Source organism: Pithys albifrons, chromosome 9 (assembly GCF_047495875.1).
Source record: "Pithys albifrons albifrons isolate INPA30051 chromosome 9, PitAlb_v1, whole genome shotgun sequence".
Taxonomy (NCBI): domain Eukaryota; kingdom Metazoa; phylum Chordata; class Aves; order Passeriformes; family Thamnophilidae; genus Pithys; species Pithys albifrons.
Window position 1 is genome coordinate 21,725,867 of NC_092466.1, and position 20,534 is coordinate 21,746,400.

Below are 20,534 nucleotides of genomic sequence, written 5' to 3' on the forward strand. Positions count from 1 at the left end.
GTCTGAGCTACCTAGATTGCTTTTCCTTTGTGAGATATTTCACTATGCTAACTTCAGCTAAAACCATGATCCCCAAGCATATTTCATTATTCATATTGCATCCTGTTTGTCCCTAATATAGAAAACTTCAGAACCTTACTGAGAAAGTCACATTCAGTTCATTATATTTTTTATAGCAGCTACCAGGAACCCCAACAGATAGCTGAAAAACAACTGTGGAGTTTTTGTTATCATGGGTAAATTCAGCTGCATGAACAAGATAGAAACCAAGTTCTGGCTTATTTCAGAGATGACTCCATAATTCTCCCTGCAGGATGTGGAACGGCTGCAAACAGGACAAATTCAGTGATAAGAGCATTAGATTAGAAAACATTACTGACTCCATAACCACATCACAGCATAGTTGAGGTTTTGGGGGAGTTGGTTTTTGTTGGGCTTTTTTTAATACATTGACCTTGGCGAGTCATCACTTGCCTTTCAAACTTTCTACTTAAGCTTTTGAATCATCAGTTGCGTCTTCAACAGACCAGTAAGAGGCTTTCAGTTGGTTTGCATTTTTCTTTAAATTGAAGTCATCACCATGGCCAACTTCAAAGATTTACCCAAAGTGTAGTTTAATACAATTACACATGAATTGCTAGGTCTTAATAACTCAGCAAAGGTAAAATGTTTAAGTTAATCTATTGCATTGTGTGATTTCTACATTACAGCAATGAAGCATTCACATCAATAGAACTGACTGAACATCTGTTGTAAATAAATGGTAACATTAAAAACTATGATCATTTTATTATTACAGATAATGAACAGTGATTATACCAGATAAATCATAGTGACTGTCAGTGCTGAGCCAGTCTGAGTGGCATATTGCAGATAATGAGGCCAAGCTCAATATTATCAGCACCTCAGCATAGACTCATTACAAGGAAGGATTAAACATGTTAATGTTGTCACATATTTTTAAAACATGCATTTTAACTGTTCCCTGAGTCTAGTAGGTCTTAAGCAAATAATCCTTATTATTATTATTACTTTGTGTTATTTTGTGCACTGATGTTACTTGGCAACATTCATCTCATCTTACACAGCTGGCCATACCTGTCCAAGATCACACAAAGAAGGATGACACTGCAAAACTTTAAGCAGAGCTGCATCAAGACACTTTGAAGATGCTGGAGCAATGCAGCAACATGACTGTAAAAGTGTCACATGGCTGCCGGTTTGTGCACTAGGTAGGACTGTAGGAAGCCTATGGACTTTTTGGTCTCCCACATCAATTCTTCTTGTAAAAACTTACACCTACTTGTACAAGAAAGACTTATTTTTCACAGAGTATCTCTTGTGAAATAATTTGCAATTGAGTACAACATGACTCTCTTTTTAGGCTGCAAATGGCATTCAGGGAATCTCAATGAAACAGGTAAGAAAGATTTTTCCTAGAACTTTTGCATCACTATTGGGCACAGATATTTTATGACCTGGTAAAGACAGATATCTGTGCTCCTTAACATTCAGCTTTCCAGAAAGTAAGGTCAATTCTTAAAGGTGAGAAGCAACTTCCTAAGTGGCAGGATTATTATTGTTATTATATTGTTATAATTTAACGTTACTGTTACAAGGTCCTTTATGTGAAAAGCACCAACAAGACCAAGAGTTTATAATAAATTGTAATAAGTGTAGAGAATGCATTGACAGCAGATCCACACCCCTTTATGTCTGCAACATGTCTCCACCTGATGTTGCACAGCTGTGTTTAGCAATAGCATTTGAAACATTTTCTTACTGAAGTCTCACAATTAGACTATATGTTCATCATTCCATAAATGATTCTGTTGAATTCAGAGGAACCATTCCTGAAAGAAAGTCAACTGTGTTGGGAACATTAATAGAGTAAAAATCTATTTGCAAAAGTTGTTTTGACACAGATTTTTAAGTGTGTTCTTCCACTAAGTCACGCCTCTAACAAGTTTTGCAAAACATTTACATAATTGCTCATTGAAACCGAAATCTTCAACAAATATTTACCTTTTTTTTGATAGAAAAATACTTGACCAGACTGAAATCAGAACTATGCTCCTTAGTCATTGTTTGAATTTGTAAAAGCATGAGTAAATTGACAGTTTTGTGCCAGTCATCACAAGGCTGTTTTACACCAATTACCCACCATTCACATTTATTCCCCTATTTTATATGGTATTGATTTGTGGCTCACTCATGACTCGAATCACAGTCACTACATGCACAAGTCATGCACAAGTACCGGTGCAAGCACTTCTTGCAAAGATTTTAGTCTTCCCTTTCTAGGAATGTTTCTGTAAGCAAAAGTTTGCATGGATAAATCCTAATAGGAAATTATAAGATTCAGGGGCTGTCAGGGTGGGTGTTTGTTGAGGGGGATTTGCAGGTGTTTGCCAGCCTTTTTTCTTGTAGAAGAAAAGGTTGCGGCATTTTCCTGTTTCTGCCAAGCATGTGCTTATATCCTACACCAATAAGTATTATCAGATGCCCAAGAGCAAGTTTGAATCAGCTGGGCTGTGTCAACCCTTACGCTGGTAATCAATGCAGCTCTTTTTTCTCAGTTGAGGATCTGGCCCTTTATGTGCTGTCAAAAGGGGAAGGCTGTAAAAAGTGACTTCCACAGAATCAGGTTTTGTGTGCACTTCTGCTGTTTTTATCTATAGTTTTCCATTAGTCTATTTCATAATTTTATGAAATGTCACTCCAGTTATATTTGTTTTTACAATTACATAATTCCCCACACCCTCCCCCAGCCCTGATTCCACTACTGCTAAGGATTCAACTATAAATAGACCTTATAAACTCTAGAAACAGTTCTCTAGCTTTCAGGTACTAAGGAAGTACATTCCCTTTGATTACATGGTAACTAGAAGGGCTATCAACTGAATAATAAAAAAAAAAGAAAAGAAAAGAAAGAGAGAAAATCGCAGACAAATAAACATTTTTGAATCTTCTCCTGTTGATACACCAGCACTATGTCACAACAACAGTAACTAGTCCAGACTTGCTGACTCCAGTGCCATAAGTGTTCACTGTTATTGCTATGCAGATTGTCAGGTCCATTAAAATAGTAAAATGCAATATGCTAAAATGATCTTTACCTCAAGTTTCATACACTAAAAAGTCAATGTCCCACTCCTGAAAACTCTCTATCTTCTGCAAGGCTCCACAAAGACTCAACAGCATCAACTATTTATATAGCAAGGCCCACTTTCTTTTCTTTTGGATTCATGTTCTAGATGTAACTATGGCCTCAAATGATATTGATATCTCTGTTCACTGTGTCTGTTAAATACAGCTTTAATGATTTTTAAAATTAGCCTTATTTTACACAGTTTTTTGTAAAGACTATGCTGTAAGTGCATTAATTTTAGGAGTCTTTACAATTTCAGCCTCTTTAAATGAATTAATAGTTTTCCCAATTTTCTGAACCAGCCAACATTATTAATCCATGAATTTCAGAGAAATAGGATACAAGACACACTGGATCAAGATTAGAATTTGACAAGATACTCAGAAGGGCTGCAGAACTAAATTTTAGATTGAAGAAACTGGCAACTACTTTATGCTAAATTCATCACTAGCATAAACAGATGCAACTTCCAAATTTATGCCAAGTTGCAGCCACTTATTCTGAGAACATGACCTTTTTCATTCCAGTTATTCCTACCTCCCCCCTGCCCCCAGTCCCTTCTTTATTTTGGCACATAGCCCAAAACTGTATGCACCAGTTATGTTTTTATAATACTGCCGTCTCAGTTTCCACTAAGGGGTAAGAAGAGCCAAAATGCACAAAATTGAGGGGCCCTTATAAATAGTTAAAATCTAAACAACACTTCTAAAAGAGGAACAGACTGAAAATGGCAGCAAGATGTTGGATCTTACAAGTTGTAAAAATGCTGAAAATGGAGGAATCAAGCACGGTTTGGTTGAGGAATCAGGATGCACAAGACAGTACTGTTTCAAAGATGATTCTGCATTGATTAATAACAATGAGCATATGTATTATATTCTGCTCGAGCACAAAGCACTGAGAACTTTTAAATAACATATTAAATAGCGGGCTAGAGATTAAAGAGGGATTCAGTTAGCTATTACTATAAGAAGACCTCAATAATCCATGGATGCTTCATCCAGATGTCAGGTATCGAAAGGCCTGAAGTGTAAGCAAACAAATAGGTCAACAATGTAGGTTTTTCTATCAATCTAACAGGGGCTTTAAAACTACCTGGAGTAGGCAGGCGTGGCTGTGTAGCCATCATTTAAAGATTTTGCTGTCTCTTGTCATGACAAGTCTCGGCTTTCTCCAGAACAAATGCCTTGAACAAAGTTACAGTTGAGGATGTTTGTCGCTTGACTTTTAGCGCTCTTAATGACTGGAACAAAACCCTTGTCTTTTGTTCCTTCACTTCCAGTTAAACAGGGATTTGACATTTTCTCTTGCCATAAATCGCTTCAAAGTTATTTTAGTTTTACATCCCAGCAGCTCAATGAAATCTCTATTTCAAGATTTTAGCACAAGAAATGCTGGACTAACAGCTCTGAAGACAAAAAAACAGGCAACAGAGAGCACACAACAGAGAGTAGCAGAGATGCCTTTCATCCACCCAACCGTGATCCACCTGGTGGATGTAAGCATGGATTTGATATGAATGCAAACATCAACTTCACCAGCATGTCTCTCTGCATACTGTAATGGTAGTCTCTCTCAAAAGCTACAGATGTCTGATTTGTAGATGAGCTGAGCTGAACAAACCCAGGGGTGAGAGCAATGAAAAGACACTACAATTTAAAATACTGTCCTAGTAATGAAAGGTCCATGTGCTGTTAAGTACCATTTGAATCAGCTAATTGTTATTAGTGTCATTCTAGATCGAGTTTCAGAGCTGGGTTGTGAAAGCTGATGAATTCAGCTATACACAGCTTTTAAAGGGAGAACAGTATGTATAGGAGTATAACTGCCAGATACATGCACATTCTTGAAACTGGCCTATGACTGTCAAAGGTATCTAGATGCAAATACTATATACAAAATTGAAGCCTGTTATTCTCTACATAGTACTTGCAACATCAGGACTGGGACTGACCCTTTGTTTGGAGTGATCCCTAGCAGCGAGAACAACCAGAGCAACCACTGAGTGAAAGATAAAGAACTCATTTCCAGTGTTAATGGAAGTTTGGAGGACAAGAAAAGAAACCATGTCACACTGCTGTTGCTACAGCTGATACTACATATAAAGGCATCAAAATGTCATGGTCTGTGTTCTTCAGCAAGTTTCAGTTCCAGAAGTTTCTATGGCAACTGAATTGTTAATCCACATGGTTTATATTCCAATTCATGCTACAGATCACATCTGACAAATGCCATAAGCTATCAGTTTGTGGTTAATTGATACAAAGTCCCATTTCCTGGGTTGCAGCGATTACATTTTTTTTGTGTTTTCACACAGTGCTTTCTTCAATCACAAAGATGAAACTCCGGATATTTTAAACAGAACTTTAGTAATGCATAAAGTACAACTTAAAAGATGCAAACAGGACCAATATTTGTAATGCTGAGTGCCTAGAGTGTCCCTTCTGTTACTTTCCCCATACGATTCTTCTTGGATAGACATGGGCGGGCAGGACTTGTCTGCAGCTCACAACAACCTGCTGACACTCCAGCTCACTGCCAGCAATGCCACAGTTGGAAGTAGCATAGGACAGAGAACAGGACAGCAAAGGATCCTCTTAAGGGATAGTTTATAGCAAAGGTACTCCCTTTAAGGAGTACGGTTATTTCTCCCCATTCAATTGTCTTTATCTGCCTCAACTATAAATTATTTTGAACTATTAAAACTCATTTGTTTTAGCATTCAGAAATACTGTAATCAATTTAATAAGGCTGCTTAAATTAAAAGGGAAGTGAATTTGACACTCAGACTTGAATAAAACAATATTTAACAGTTTTGAATATTTAGCAGTCTTAAAATTGGAACTTGTTCTATTTTTTCAATAATTAGTATTTGTATCATAATTATATGATACAAATTCACTCATTTCAGTAATCCTTAAAGGGCTTAGCTGCAAATAGAGAGTCCTCATCCAACATACAAGAATGTTTCCAGCCAGTTGAAAATATTCAAAATCCCTTGAGATAGAGTTAAAGAGATCCCCATGGATTTGGGGGGAAATGGAGGGATGAAGAAAACACACATATATCATTACCAGATATTCAAAGTCTGCAAAATGAAGTATAATTTGAGATCAGTTTATTGCCATCAGAGAGACTCCAACATTCAGAAAGCATTTGGGATACTACGTTTTGGAACTTACATAATTCCAAAACTTACACATGGCCTGTGTCTCTGAATGTTCTCAGTTCAACTTTGGAGAGAGCAATTTCATTTTCTAGTTCTATTACTTAACCCTGAACCTTTTCCTCAGGCCACTTATTCTTAGCATCATACCAGCGAGTCCCCCAGATGTAAAGTTTGCCTCTGTGACAGCCTCTGGACCCAGCCAAGGATTTCCACAAGACCTTTACCTAGAAACTCTGGCCCAGTTGTATGAGTTACTGCAAAACTGTGCATCCAACAAGCCCTGTGATCCCAGACATAATATCAGCTGAAAAATTCAAGATTTATTAGTGTCTACCTGCTGTTTACATATTCATTCAGGTGTTTGTACACAGTACGTAGTTTCTCTGGCTCACAAGTACAAAACACGATACTGCCCTGACCTGTAATTTCAATGGAAAAGTTTCTACCCCCACACAACTTCTACTATTTTATGTGTAATCTTTAGAATACCTGAACCTACCATAGTTCTGTTAAGATCAAATATAAGGCTTTTCAAGTGAAAACCCGCACCAAGAAGAGAGTGTGTTCAATAACTGTATTTCTTAGTGTTCTTCTGCAGAGTTCAAGCTACTCAACAGCTAAGTCATTAATTTAACATGGAATAAGAAATATTGTTTAAAACACAGGGCTTTCATGCAGGCAAGCTTAAAGCCACGGGGATTCATTGTGAAGTCTGTTCAAAACAGTAGCAAAGTTTCTGGGACAGTTCTGTTTTCATGGAATGGAAACTGCATTAACAAATCCAAGGTTCAGTATTTCTGTTCCTTCCTAGTCTGCCACAGCTCTTTTAGTTCAGTGCCTCTCCAATATCAACTACAATATCCTTCCAAAAACAACACTTCTGGGCTCATATTTTTCACGCAATCAGTCCTTTACATACTGAAACCTAAGAATTTAAGTCACGCTGCAGAAAAGGAAAAAATGTTCTGAAGAACTGGAGGGAAAATAAAAAAGATTCCACAGATAGCTTTTCAACAGACCTATAGCATCTGCAAAACAGTTTTGTTGTGCCAGCCCCTAATCTGTGCTTTTATATTGTGATACCATAAAAAAAAATAAACAAACCACAAAGAACACAGCACCCTTCCAAATTTCACACTATACTAAGCAAGCATAGATATCTGTAAGGCAATGTCATTCAGCACTCAATGCTTTGCCTTTATTTTTATGTTTCTCCTTCCTTTCCAGCTGCCCTCTTGAGATAAAGTTGATGATGGAGAGTTTAAAGGTAAAAGAAATAAAAAGAAAAAGCTAGAACAAAATACCACATAAGCTACTTCAGTAGTATGTTTTTGACTCACATTATGAGTTTGGGCAACTCCAGATTTTTCCTAAGGTCATCCAACTATCAAGTCCCCTAGGCAACTTCTCCTTCACAATGGCCTGCAGAAGGCAGGCTGCCAGACTGGTTTCCAGCTCCTTTTGGGCACCACATCCAGGTCACTGAAACAGTCTTCCAGGAAGAAAAATCTGGTGCTCACTTACTGAATGTGCTGCTCTGGGTTTGCTGTGATGCTTCCATTTCCACAAAGGCCCCTACAACATCACACGCACTACTTCCTCCAAAACAAAGATCAGCTCACAAGTAACTGGGGTCTCTTGTTCTCTACATTGATACTGACTTAAGAATGTTTGGAGGGGAGGCACTGCTCCAGCTACTGCCCTTTGACTTTAGTTAAAACTACTGCTCTTAACATTCACTTCAGATGGCTCTGCAGTCCCAGGAATGCCCGTCTGAGGAGCCTGGCCTGAGCCAGCATTCCTGGTATGCCAGCCAAACCCACAATACTTACAGATTATTCTCTCAACTGCCTGGAGGAACATTATCTTCTTCTGGCAGAATGCAAATGAATTAACGGTTTAGAAAATGCTATATGGAAAAGAAGGAATCAAACACTAGACAGTTAACAAAACAGGCTATTAGACTTCCAGGAAACTGCATAGAACACTCTAGTTTTGTGCCCTGTAAGGCACTGTGCTACAAGAACAAACCAGTTAGTGCCATAAAGAAGTAAATGGCAGAGATATGGGGCCACATGAGGAACCCAAGTCTTTGGGTTCTGCTGACTCAAGGCAGTTTTCTACACTGTCCATTGCAAATTGTGAATGTCAGAGTGACACTGACACAAAACACAAGCTCACAGAACAAGTTACTTGCTTAGGCTCTACTCCTAATGGTCTGTTTACTCATATCATTCACGACACCAGCAAAAAATCTGGTAACAGTTTACAAGCTTCTTTCTGCTACTACAAAAATACTTGCTGTAAATGGTAAAATGGTCCTGTAACTTCAACCTTGATAATTTGTATTTGCTCCTTAAGTGCCTTTTTGAGACAAAATTCTGTTGTTTTATTAACAGTCTGTTTGAGGGTAATTGCTACACCCATCACTTCCCTAACAATAAGCAATCTTCAGAGTTTATACAGCAAATATGGTTCATATGAGTCAAGCTAGACATTTTCCATTTACATTTGGTAGGAGTTCACAGCATGGATTAATTTTTTTGACAAGCAGGTGAGTATCCTCGCTGTTACTTATCACATACACCTCCATGGATCTAAAAGGTGGTGCATGCTTTTAAAAGGTGAAGAAACACTAAAACCCATCTTTTTTTCTGCTTGTGTGTTATCTCATGGAAGTAGTCTGTGCAAAGGTCTTCCATGTCATAGGAACCATCAAACTGCTGCCTGTCTGGGCACACAGTTTTCTGCAAATGCAGTGTGCTGTAAAAACTTGGAGACTCAAAAAGGTTGGAAAACACCTCTAAGGTCATCTAGTCCAACTGTTAACCCAGCACCAAAATGTCCAACACTAAACCATATCCCCAAGTACCACATCCATATACCTTTTGAACACTTTCCCAGGCAGCCTTTAGAGTCATAGCTAGTAGGCAAATAATTTTTAAAATAAAACATGAATGTCTGTGGAGGGAAAAAAATGAGATGGTAATTGGAGAGGAAAGAAAAAGACAACTGAATACCTTAGCAATAAGCTTCAAAACTCTAAAAAATGAAGATATATAAAAAAGCATTCTTTCCAGATCATTTTAATTCACTACAAGAGAATAATGCAACTCTTTATGTGGAAAGAATAAGGAGTTGCATCTCAAGACAACTTAAAGCTGGATGCTTTAAACCTGAACCCTTGAGAGGAATGGATTCCCAGCTTGGAGAGCTCTCAATTTGGAACTTACTGGTATGTGCCTCTTTTGACAAATATTCTCCCCTGCCAAAAGAGAAAGGTCAACCTCAAATACCACAAACGGCATGACAGTATTACACAGTGTGATCTTTCACTTGCCCATCTTCTCTATCTTCCAGGTGACCTGAATTTACTGATCAAATACTCAAATAGTTTTGACAAATTTAGGACTCATGACTTAAACTGAATTTTACTGGTACTCACCCTAAGAGAAGATTAAATGAGGAATGAAGGAAGGACTAGATTCTAAGTTTGCACTCTGATGTGCTCTACAGTGCACTTATGTGGTAGCTTTCCATTCTATGGCTGTTGCTTTGTTTTCCTGGATAATTTTATGCTCAACAGTACACACCTAACTGTGCAGTTCCTGTCACCAGGCCCAACCAGCTTTGCAGTGCCTACTGGAGATATTCCACATCTCACCAAAACTGACTGTGACCTCCTTCAAACAGGTATCATGACAGAGAACACTCACCAAATTCCCTCTCCAGGCACTTGCTTTATCTTGCAGACACTTGCCTATAATATATACTATGATATAATATATACTATATACTCGTCTCTGAGGACATAGAGGGGTCCAGTACAGAATCACTCACGCATATTCTCACTGTGTAACATTCTATTAACACATGTATTATTTTTCAAAAGTTATATTGAACTGATTCTTAGAAGAACTACCAATACATTCTGAAGCAGCAGACACAGGGAGCCCACATGCCAAATTTGCTCTTTTGATCATATGTTAAATTCAACAAAGAGGATCTAAAATTCCAAAGTGATTTCCAACTCTGAAAAGTAACTTGACCCAAAATACACAAATCCAAGATTCCCAAAGGCTATGCTGCATAAATGGTGTGTTTTTTCAGCTGGAGATGGTATTGAGGTACTTCAGTTTCATCAGTTATCTTTTAGATATATAATGCTAGATATATACAATGTCAAAACAGAACAGTATATTCCATGTAACAGTTATTTTTTTGGAAGACTGTTAAATCATGGCAGCAAAAATTTCCAGAATATTACATTTGAGCTAGACCAGACAGGCTCTTTTTTTAAAAAAAACAAACTGTTAATCCAACTATGTACTCAATGAAGAAGCACACAATAGAGAAAATATCCTTCTTCCCACTCTTCAAAACAAGATTGGCTGCAAAAAAAAAACCCCAAACAAAAAAACAACAACCCTGGAACACCATAATAGTACTTAGCTGATATCAAGATTAGCATGAATAGTGCTTTGTTTTACACCAACACTTCATTTAGAATATGGTCCCATGAATGCCAACTTTTCTTGGCTTGGATAGTAAGCCAGTGGCTGAAGACTTAAGATTATTTTGCTGGTGACAACATTGGTGTGCTTAACAGTCATAAGGGATCCTCTGAGCCTGACAAGTGGAAAAGTCACTATCCTAAAGAGTATATAATTTTTTATATGATGAGAAGAAGAAAGTATTTGTCACATTTTATAGGCTGGAAATAAAAGCACACAGTTACAACACAATCACAAGAAGTCTGTGGTTGGTTCTAAATATTTAAACTAATACAATTGTTCATATTATTTTGCTGGACTCTTTCTAGTCTAATAAGTACCTGGTAACAGAACAACCTCTCTACACAGGTAACAAGACAAACTCAGCAGTTTGGATACCATAGGTAAGCATCAGGTCCAGCTTCTGTGACCATGATTTGAAGGAATGAAAAGATGATTCAGCGTAAGTTTAAGCTTCCAAACACTTTTTCTCACCAACATAAGATTCAGACTGAGGGAAATAAACAGCTGGTTTACAAGTCTGCAGAATTTTATGGGGAGCAGCAAGAATCCTGATCTGGGATTCAGCAAATAGATACACTAAGATCAACTTTGTGTTTTTAAGTTATATCGAGGATTCTCACATACCTCCATCTCAGAGCTTTGTATGTTTCCTTGTTCACAGATTAATCTTCTTGCTGTTTAAAAATTCCCAACAGCAGTGGAAACTGGATCTTGCTGTTCATCCAGACTCCAACATTAGCAATCTTCCTTACAAGTTCTTTCATCTCTTTTCTTACTATCTTGCTTTCTCCTCAGCACCTGAAACAAAGAAGAAAGCTTTCTCACCAGATGTAGTCAGACTTTTCACAGCCAAATCCCCAGAATGCTTCATTTTGATGTCTTAACACTAGCACCACCACTGCTACCTCAGTTATCCACTGGACTGGACACACTCCAATTCCCAGCTTGCTCCTAGTCCACAACTCTACAGGAAACCATTTTATCCCTTCTCCATACTAAGAAGGGAAATGGCCTTCTGGGAATCAAAATTACAGTATAACTCTTCAAATCAATGGCATTGTATGTATGAAGTTGACAGACTCCAACATCCTACTTTTCTCCTGTCAGAGCTGTGTTCTCTGCTGTAAAAGCCCTCATATATTTTTTTCCTGTACCAAGGACCATCGCAATAAAACTGAGGCTGACTCTTAGTCTCAAACATCTGGTAATGTTTTGAAGATCTGTCTATTTCTAATGGTTCCTGCTACAGCTAAATATAAACCCAACAAAATGTGGATAAAGAGCATAGCCTTGCACATACAAAACACAACTTACAGGGTTCTTCATAAGCTGCACATTGAACCTCTCAGAGCCTCTGGCTCATCATTACACCTGCCAGCTCTGCCCTGCCACTCTCTGCAGCACGTGGCCCTTCTTGTGAAAACTCAACAGTGCCACACACTGTGATTTTCCACTGGGCTTCATGGAAGAGATTAGAAGCCACTCCCGTTGCCCTCCCTGACACACAGAGAAGGCAGCTGGAGTTCATCACAGTGGAGGCAAAAGGTTTGGTCTCTAGGGAGTTGGAAACAATAAGCTCACCTCTGGGAAATTCTGTGAATGCCTCCACACTTGCATAGCACATCAGAGTGAGTTCCTGGAATTGCTTTGCTGCCTCTGGGCACAAGAGAACCACCCAGAGATGTTTGGATTGAGGGCAAATCTACCAGTTCTTCAGACGTTCATGGAGCCAGTCCTCAAGTTTGAAAAGGCCACAGATGACATACAGGAGAATGTGTTATTTCCCATTAGTTTTGGTACTTCAGATAACACTTGTTTTTAGAAAGACACATCCATGGCACAGAGTTTTCTTCCCATCCCTTGCAAAAATCAGGAAGGAAATGCAAGTATGTATTACTGGAAACAAGAGCACTGGCCTGTAAACCCATACCAACCAAACATGGCAGTTCGTATTGACTTGCTTGCTCTGCATACAGTTGTCAGACATGAGGAACCCCAAGAAAGAAGGTCACTTCCCCAAATAAAGTTTGACTATAATACAAAGTCATCAACTTTCACTCATTTCGTCACATGGACGGACAGCAAGAGAGCTGATATATAACCCTCTATTATCCTGCTACAATAGGGACTTAAAATCCCACCACATGAGACATTTACTTACAATATAAAGGAAGGCAAACTCCTTTCTGTCCTCTCTACAGGACAGAAATACTACTGTAGTCCATCAGCAAGATTGAAAACAAGAAATGTCAGTAAAACAGACAATGCAACACAAACAATGTTAAAGTGCCAAAACCTGCAAGACAAGTTCCTCAAGTAAGAAACAGCTTTCTTTATTCCAGGTAATAGCAGCAGCTGACTTGTCCTGATGCTGTATTCACATAGCCAGATGGAGGTATGATAGCTTTTCATGGAAATACACCTGCAATTTTACATAGGGAACACTTGTACACTTTTGATTAAGTTAGTGCTCAAGGAACATGTTATGGAGTCTCTGTCATCAGTGCTTTAGAAGATTTAGATGAGTAAAACCAGGCCTTCAAAAATCCTTATACTGGAACAGGATACCTCAGGAGTAAGGTTTAGAAGACTTTCAATCACAACCAGTTTTCACAACAGGCAGGTCTTAGATCAACCAAAAGCACCTGAAACTTGGTTGGACTAAGAACACCTCGTAGGGCACTATGGATTTCACTATCCTAAAACATGCTGTCCTATTCCCAACACAGTATCTAACCTTATGCAGGCATCTCCCACTTAGAGACATAAATTGCATGAAGATAACCAGAAAAAATGCTTATAGGCACATTCATTATTAGCTTTTTTTTAACTGAGAAACAAACTGGTTTAATTTGTCTCATACTAGACATTGTAAGCACACCCTGCCTTGCTATGAACTGCAATAGCAGAGCAACCCTTGTATTTGTTTACACACCAGTGTCCTCACCCTCCTCACTCCCAACCCACACACCAAAACCAGAGAGTTCAACAGGATCGCAGGTGCCTGATACAAGTATGCTACCCAGGTCAGGGGCCTTGTGTATTTAATTCTTCTCTGTGCTAAACTTCAATCCAGTCTCAGGACTGAGAAACCCAAGTACCTGTTCAGGTAAAAACATATCCTGTTCCTGTTCTTTGTACACACAATACTTCTGTTTTGCCAGTTGCTAGAAGACTACACAGCAAGTTGGACCTCCCTGGTAGATCTGGTCAAAAACTAAAAAGAAATCAAATTCATTCAAGGCCAATCTACTCTGATTTCTAGTCTAGTCTGACTAGTCTAGCAATCCAGTGCATTAAGCAGGACTACAGGCAGTAAGGGCTGATAGGTTTCTTTTCCAAGGCAACTTAGAACCCAAGGAACTTGAGGCAAATCACAGACTTTCTGGGCTTTCTGCTACTACTCCTCAAAAAGCAGAAAGTCTGGGCTAGAAACCTCAAAGCTTCTCAATTCTAATCAGCTATTCTGCCTTGCTCAATACTTCATTGTGTAATAAACAAACACAGGATTTCATGTAGCAATTGCCATGTCCAAGGGGATATATAAGAATTCCTGATTTGCAGATTAGTGCAAACGCTGGTTTTATTCTGAATTGGGACAAACTGAAGCTGAGATTTCCTATGAGCCAGAAATACTTCATGTTAATAATGCTCAAGAATAAACACTGCTTGTAATTTGGTTTTGTAAAGTATCAGTTTGGGGCTTTGCAAATGGCTTCTTAAAAACCCTACAAGCACATCTAAGAAGTTAACCACAGCAACTTAGGGTTTGTTCAGCTGAAGTGTTTCAAAATGCCAGAGATGAACTGGAGAAAAAAATTGTGATAAATGATGCAGGCATTAATTAAAAGATGGTGTCCTGGGCTTACAGACCAGCAATTCTGATAACAGAATTAACAATACAATTTGAGGCCAAACCAGACTGCAAAAATATTCCTTCATTACCTGCCTCTTGAGCCAAATAACTTTTTCATGGCATTTTCTAGTCAATAATCAGGATGTCTTTCTTGTTGTGACTTTGTCTATGCTTATAGACAACTGGTATCAGATTAGGCTTAGTCCCTCCTTATAGTTACACTAAAGCAAACACATCTATCTTCTGCTAGATGGAACCTGAATAGCTTATGTGTCCTAGACCCCTCACTGTTATATGCAGAGTCTTATCCAAACTTGTAGTTCTTTAAAATCAGGTATTGGAGGTTTATTCTCACTTTCACAGAGCCTGAACAACTCTTGATACATAGCCTGTCATCTACTGCATCCCACATCAGGTTGCTATGCTTTCATTAACACGAACCTGAAGCAAATATTCCAGTTCTTCAGAGCAACCCACTGAGGCTTCTTTAAATATAGGATGAGGAAAGTCTCTTCTACCAGAGCTCACAAGGCCTGGAGCAGTGACCAAATCAAAGCCCAAAAGTCTCTCAAAAGCAGCCATATAACCAAGCAGTTGGCAGTGATCTTGTTCAAGATGTGGCCAAACTGAATCCTAGGAATCCTAGAAAATACCAGGAAAGATATTTTTGTGGCATTGGTCTTTCCCAGCATGCATTCTTGGTAACACAGTGGTGGCACTTATTTAGTAAAAGGTCAGACTTCCAGGGACAGTCAGATGTTCTCAGTCAAGCCGAGGTTTTCAATGGCTTCCTGTGCATGATAACTTCCCAAGAGCTTTGCCTGGTCCCACCTTGCTCATATTACATTAAAGTAATATCAGGATAATAATTTATCAAGATTGTGACAAGGCCAAGTAAGTGCTTTTGGAATCTCAAATAAAATATATTGAAAAAATGTGAACCAACACCTTCCAAAGGATATCTCCTGTTCATTTTGAGTACTTCATGGCCACTAATGTTAACTTAGTTTGCTATATATCACATATATATACATCACAGCATGCTTCTGAGAAAGCATATGCTGAATATTTTTAAGTGCAAACTACTCTTTTGCAAGCAATCTTTCTCCACCAATATTCTCCACTGATGTCTTGGATTTCAGATGTTATGAGTTACAGTTGCAGAATGAGATTACTTGTTCCTTGGATTCAGCCATGCAAAGGAGTTTATGCAAAGGAGCATCAATGATTTTGTGTTATTTCCATGGGCACAGGCTTCACAGGAGCAGTTAAGGCAGAGCTCCTGCTGAATTTTACCAAGGCAAGAAATCCAGAGTCAAAGCCAGTCTAAGTAAATAAGACCAGATACACAAACAAACGCTTCTTTGAACTTAGAGATGTATGCACAGTGTTGGTATCCTTGCCACTTGCACTTCTCTCTGTCTCAAGTTCTAGAAAACTTTAATTTCACAAGGCACCCTGGTATCAAATACACTAGATGGAAGGCCTACTCCAGGCTTGCATCAAAGTCAATGAGCTAAGAATCTGTGCCAACCTCTACTGTGGCATAACCAGCATTTATTTAACTTTTCCCTTGGGAACTGATGCCTGGTATTTCTTAACTTGAACAAAATCACCTAGACTGACTATTACCAGAAGAGCAGCAAATAGCTGCTTATAGCCTGGTGGTTACAGTCTGACTTAAGAACCCAGTTCTGGTTGTGGATCAGGCATCTCTGTACCCCAAGAGAGCTGTTTAGCCTCTTTGTCCTCGCCTCCTCTCACTGTCAGCATCTGGAGAATGACTTGAGCTGCAGTTTCACAGAAACTGTCATAAAACAGCATCATCAGACTGTACTTTTACAACAGCCTGAACCAGTCCAAACTGCTGGCCACCACAATTCTGCTCTGTCTTTGCCTCAGAGTCCTTACCCCTTCTTTGCACTGCCAGAAATTACACCAAGAAAGTTATTAACTTTCTTACCAGATCTGAGAGCAAAGACAGCACTATGAGGACAGATAAAGGCCAGGACCAGCAAAAGCGAAGGAAAGGAGGAAGGTGTGGCTGATTAGAAAAACATCAGTGATTACAGGAATATGTTTTTTGCAATTCTTGAATCTCACTAGCATCTGAAACCTTTTTCAAGCACAATAATTAAATGCAGTATAGAAAGTGTGAATGGAAGGCCACAGCAGAGCCTCTTGATCCAAAGAGTTTTCACTATTCAAGCTAAACAGAGTCTATCAGGAAAGAAAAAAATTAGATTCCTCTGCTGTTGTGAACAGAAGCAGCTCTGCTGTTGACCACAGCAGTTCTCACAGCAGGAAATGGACTAAGCCCCAGAAGCTGAAGTGAGGCAGCAGGCAGATGAGATAGCTCCTCTAGCTGGCAGAGCACTACAACAGAAGGAATGCAGCTTGCCCACACAGCAAGTGAGAAGCAGAACTAGGTAGCTGCCCTTCCCTTTTCCTACATACCCTTTTAATGATTTTAGCCATTCAGTCTAGTGCTTTCTAGGCTAAGCATCTGTTAGAGTTGATTTTGGCTCTGCTTCAGGTCGCAGTCCTGTTCTTGGGAAAGTATTTTGCCAAATGAAATAGCAACTTTTTGGCTCCAGTGCTTGTGAGCAGATATTTAAAATATTGGTTTTGTCAAGGACAGCTTCTTTTGATGGACTGCAAAAGTGCCGAATTCAACTTGATACATTATTACAATCCCTGGAAGCTCTGGTTTGTATTTGATTAAAGGGCAATGGAAACCAAAGATTTCATTAGAATGGAGAAGTCTTTAAGCCACTACAAAAGTTATACCCAGAAGCCAGAAGAACTTCTCCTGTGGTGACACAAACTGGACATACCACTTAAAACAATTAAGCACCATGTTCTATTTGCATAGCACATGTCCTATAATTTGACTTCAGCTGACAAAACAAACACATTTAGTAACAATTAGAATACATTAAAATCAGTACTGTTATGAATCAATGGTCAGAATTCTGTGTTAGGAAAGGCTTGCTATTACACAGGAAATACATTTCTAGTTCCTGTGCTGAACAAAGATGATAAAGGCTGAGTGTTACCTTAAGTAAACCATGTTAGATACTGGACTGTGCTACAAGTCACTATCTATGCAGGCAGCTGCATCTGCTTGAGTACCTCGGTTGCAACAGAATATTGAAATACGATTTTCAGCTGAAGGGATACTCTTCCAATGCTATTGACACACAACACAAGAGCAGAGGGCTGCCATGAGAAAGCAGACTGGAAAAAAAGCATACAAAAGTTTTCAAGGAAATTAACAAAAAGAGAACCAAGAAGTGTTCCAGCCTAAAAAAAGGTTTCTGGAGAATTCTGGTTAGCATACAGTCTCATCACCATTGGAGAGTTCTGTTATAGATTCACAGTCACCCAAGGATAACAAGTACATCGAGGTGAAGCTTTGCTAACTTGCTGTAGCCAACCATCAGCAGTTCTAGAGTTCTTAACAAACAACTTATATATTTCTGTGAGCCTTTGTATACCTGTAAAAAAAGTACAAGGCTCCCACAGAAATGAAAAATATGTTCCCTGCATTACCTTTTTCCCCACAGCCCTCAGATTTGCTGTAGATGGTGGCATGACTGATCATCTGACTTACCATCTGTCCAACATCTGCTTTTTAGGGTAACCACCCTGCAAATATAATTAGCTGGCTCTAGGCTACCATTATTCAAAATGAATACCCTGTTCTATATTGAAGCTATCACTAATTTAATTCCCTTAAAAAGATTCAGCATACTGACTCAGAGCCTGAGATTTCTGCTGAGGGTGTTGTTTGTTCCCATGTGCTTGTCTCTCTGTGAAGTTCCATGCCTGCATTACAAGCGTTGCCATACAGCAACAGCCATGCTACTGCTACCTGAGCTGGTTAGCTTGGGATGGGAAATAATGTACCTGACTGAGAACAGAAATTCAGTACCCCACTGTGAAGGGTGTATTAATCCAGAGAGGCTGCTGTGCTAACAGCCTTAGAGCTTCTCATACCTATCCTGAGTATGCCTGCATTGCAATGTATTTGCCAACATGTTTATTCTAACATAGGTAACACAAACTTATGTACACTTGTTTTCATGACTGTTTTCTTCTTGACAGTGATGCTGTATTGCCCTCAGCTTTCAACACTCAAATATCCTAATGATCCCAACTGTGAGAGCAGGCCACAGTATCTTATCAAGAGAAAGAGAAATAAACAGGAAGAGAGGAAAACAAGGAAGAGGGGGAAAAAATGAAAACCCCAAAGCCATCCCAGCAATCATTGCAACACTTGCAACAAAATTATGTGCTTGGCATCATACTTCTGGTGGCAATACAGTAGCATGGGACCTTATACAAGAGAAAGAATTCAGGGATCAGAACAACAATGGACAGAGCTGCAGGTGTTTCAGTCATTTTAATGCCCAGAGATTGCTACAAATTACATTTAGGATTCCTCTCCTGTCCCCTAAAAGCATAAATAAGCTCAGCCAAACCACTGACTACTCCTGACTTCTATCTGAACTGCAAACCCTTCAGAGATATGTATCCTTTTGTGCCTGTATAGCTCCATCCAAATAGAAATAATATTTCAGGCTGTCACAAATCCAGATCCCAGACTCACTCAAGAAAGCCACTGAAGCTTTAAAGTGCCATGACCCAAATTCTGCTTGCAAAGTGAGTTTCTTGCAAACTCCCTTGAGACTCATAAATATAGTTCTGTTTCCAATAACATGATTCTATTTAATGCCTTCTGCATTTAAAACCATAATCCTTTAATGACTTTGGGAATATTTGAAGATATTACAAAAAAAAATGTTAAAAAAACCCAAACAAACCAGAAAGCATCCATGAAGTTGATTGTTTATATGAATAAGCCACAAGACAATAAAAGGCCAGACTGACCATGGTAATAACTCCCAATGCTGATTCGAAGAAATTAAAAGCAGGCCAGGAAGCCTAATTCTAAATGTGTTTTCAATTGATCTTTGTTCCTGACCGTGTTTAATGGTTAGCTGTTCGAGAAACCCTTTGGGGTCCTGCTACTTGATTTCAAACTGGGAAACACAAGCAGTACCACAGAGAGCAAGATGCTTTTCTTTTCAAGAGAGTGATTTTAAACACTGCTGAAAGGTTGCAGACTGCCAGTCTCAGAAAAGTTTTACAGAAGAAATATGGAGAAGCATTTTTGTACTCCTATTTATCTACTGTATTCATACATGTCCCAGGACAGAATATCTGAACTTCTAACTAACTAAGACAAATTGGCAATCAGCACATAGAAGGTGAATTCATATGCCAGCACTCACGGTGTTTCAAATCTAGAGACTGGTTAGGAGAGCATTTAGCAAAAAGCAGCCCTGGCAAGTATAGTCCAAGCTTTCATGATGAGCAGGTTTGACACAAAATGAAATCAATCTTTGCTGTTACACCTGAGATCTCAGCAGCATCAACTCACCTCAGCTGATAAATTACTTCCATTTATTATTGGGAAACAATACGGAGACAGTTACTGTTCTCCTCCTGCTTAGGCTAGTTGAAGACTTCCTCTCTTTCCAAAGGAAGAGTGTCTGGGTCAGGAAATGCACTCTCAGCTTCCTCTCAAAGCTGTTTCCTCAAAGGGTAAGGTCTTTCCTGCCTTTTCTCAGTAAATTGTCCGTGCATGTCCTACATAGAAATCTATCCACTATAGTATCATTAATCATATTTTGCAGAAGTGGAAACCTGAGATCTAAATGTAAAATGACTTCCCCAAAGTCAACGTCACAGACAGGAGAATAATACTATCTAGTTGTTATCAGACACTTCCCATTCCAAGAGCCGAAACACTGCCCAAAGCATGTCTCTGTC

At 39.0% G+C, this 20,534-nt stretch overlaps 1 long non-coding RNA gene across 1 annotated transcript in view; it reads right to left on the minus strand.

The window, feature by feature from the left end:
* The window catches only part of LOC139675906 (uncharacterized), a 36,050-nt gene extending 23,550 nt beyond the window's left edge, over positions 1–12,500 (minus strand). Inside the window, exons 1-2 of the long non-coding RNA XR_011698560.1 lie at positions 12,419–12,500; positions 11,462–11,635 (exon numbers count right to left, since the gene is read on the minus strand). This is a non-coding gene — a long non-coding RNA (uncharacterized lncRNA). The remainder of the gene's footprint in view (positions 1–11,461; positions 11,636–12,418) is intronic.
* Between the last annotated feature and the right edge of the window lie 8,034 nt (positions 12,501–20,534).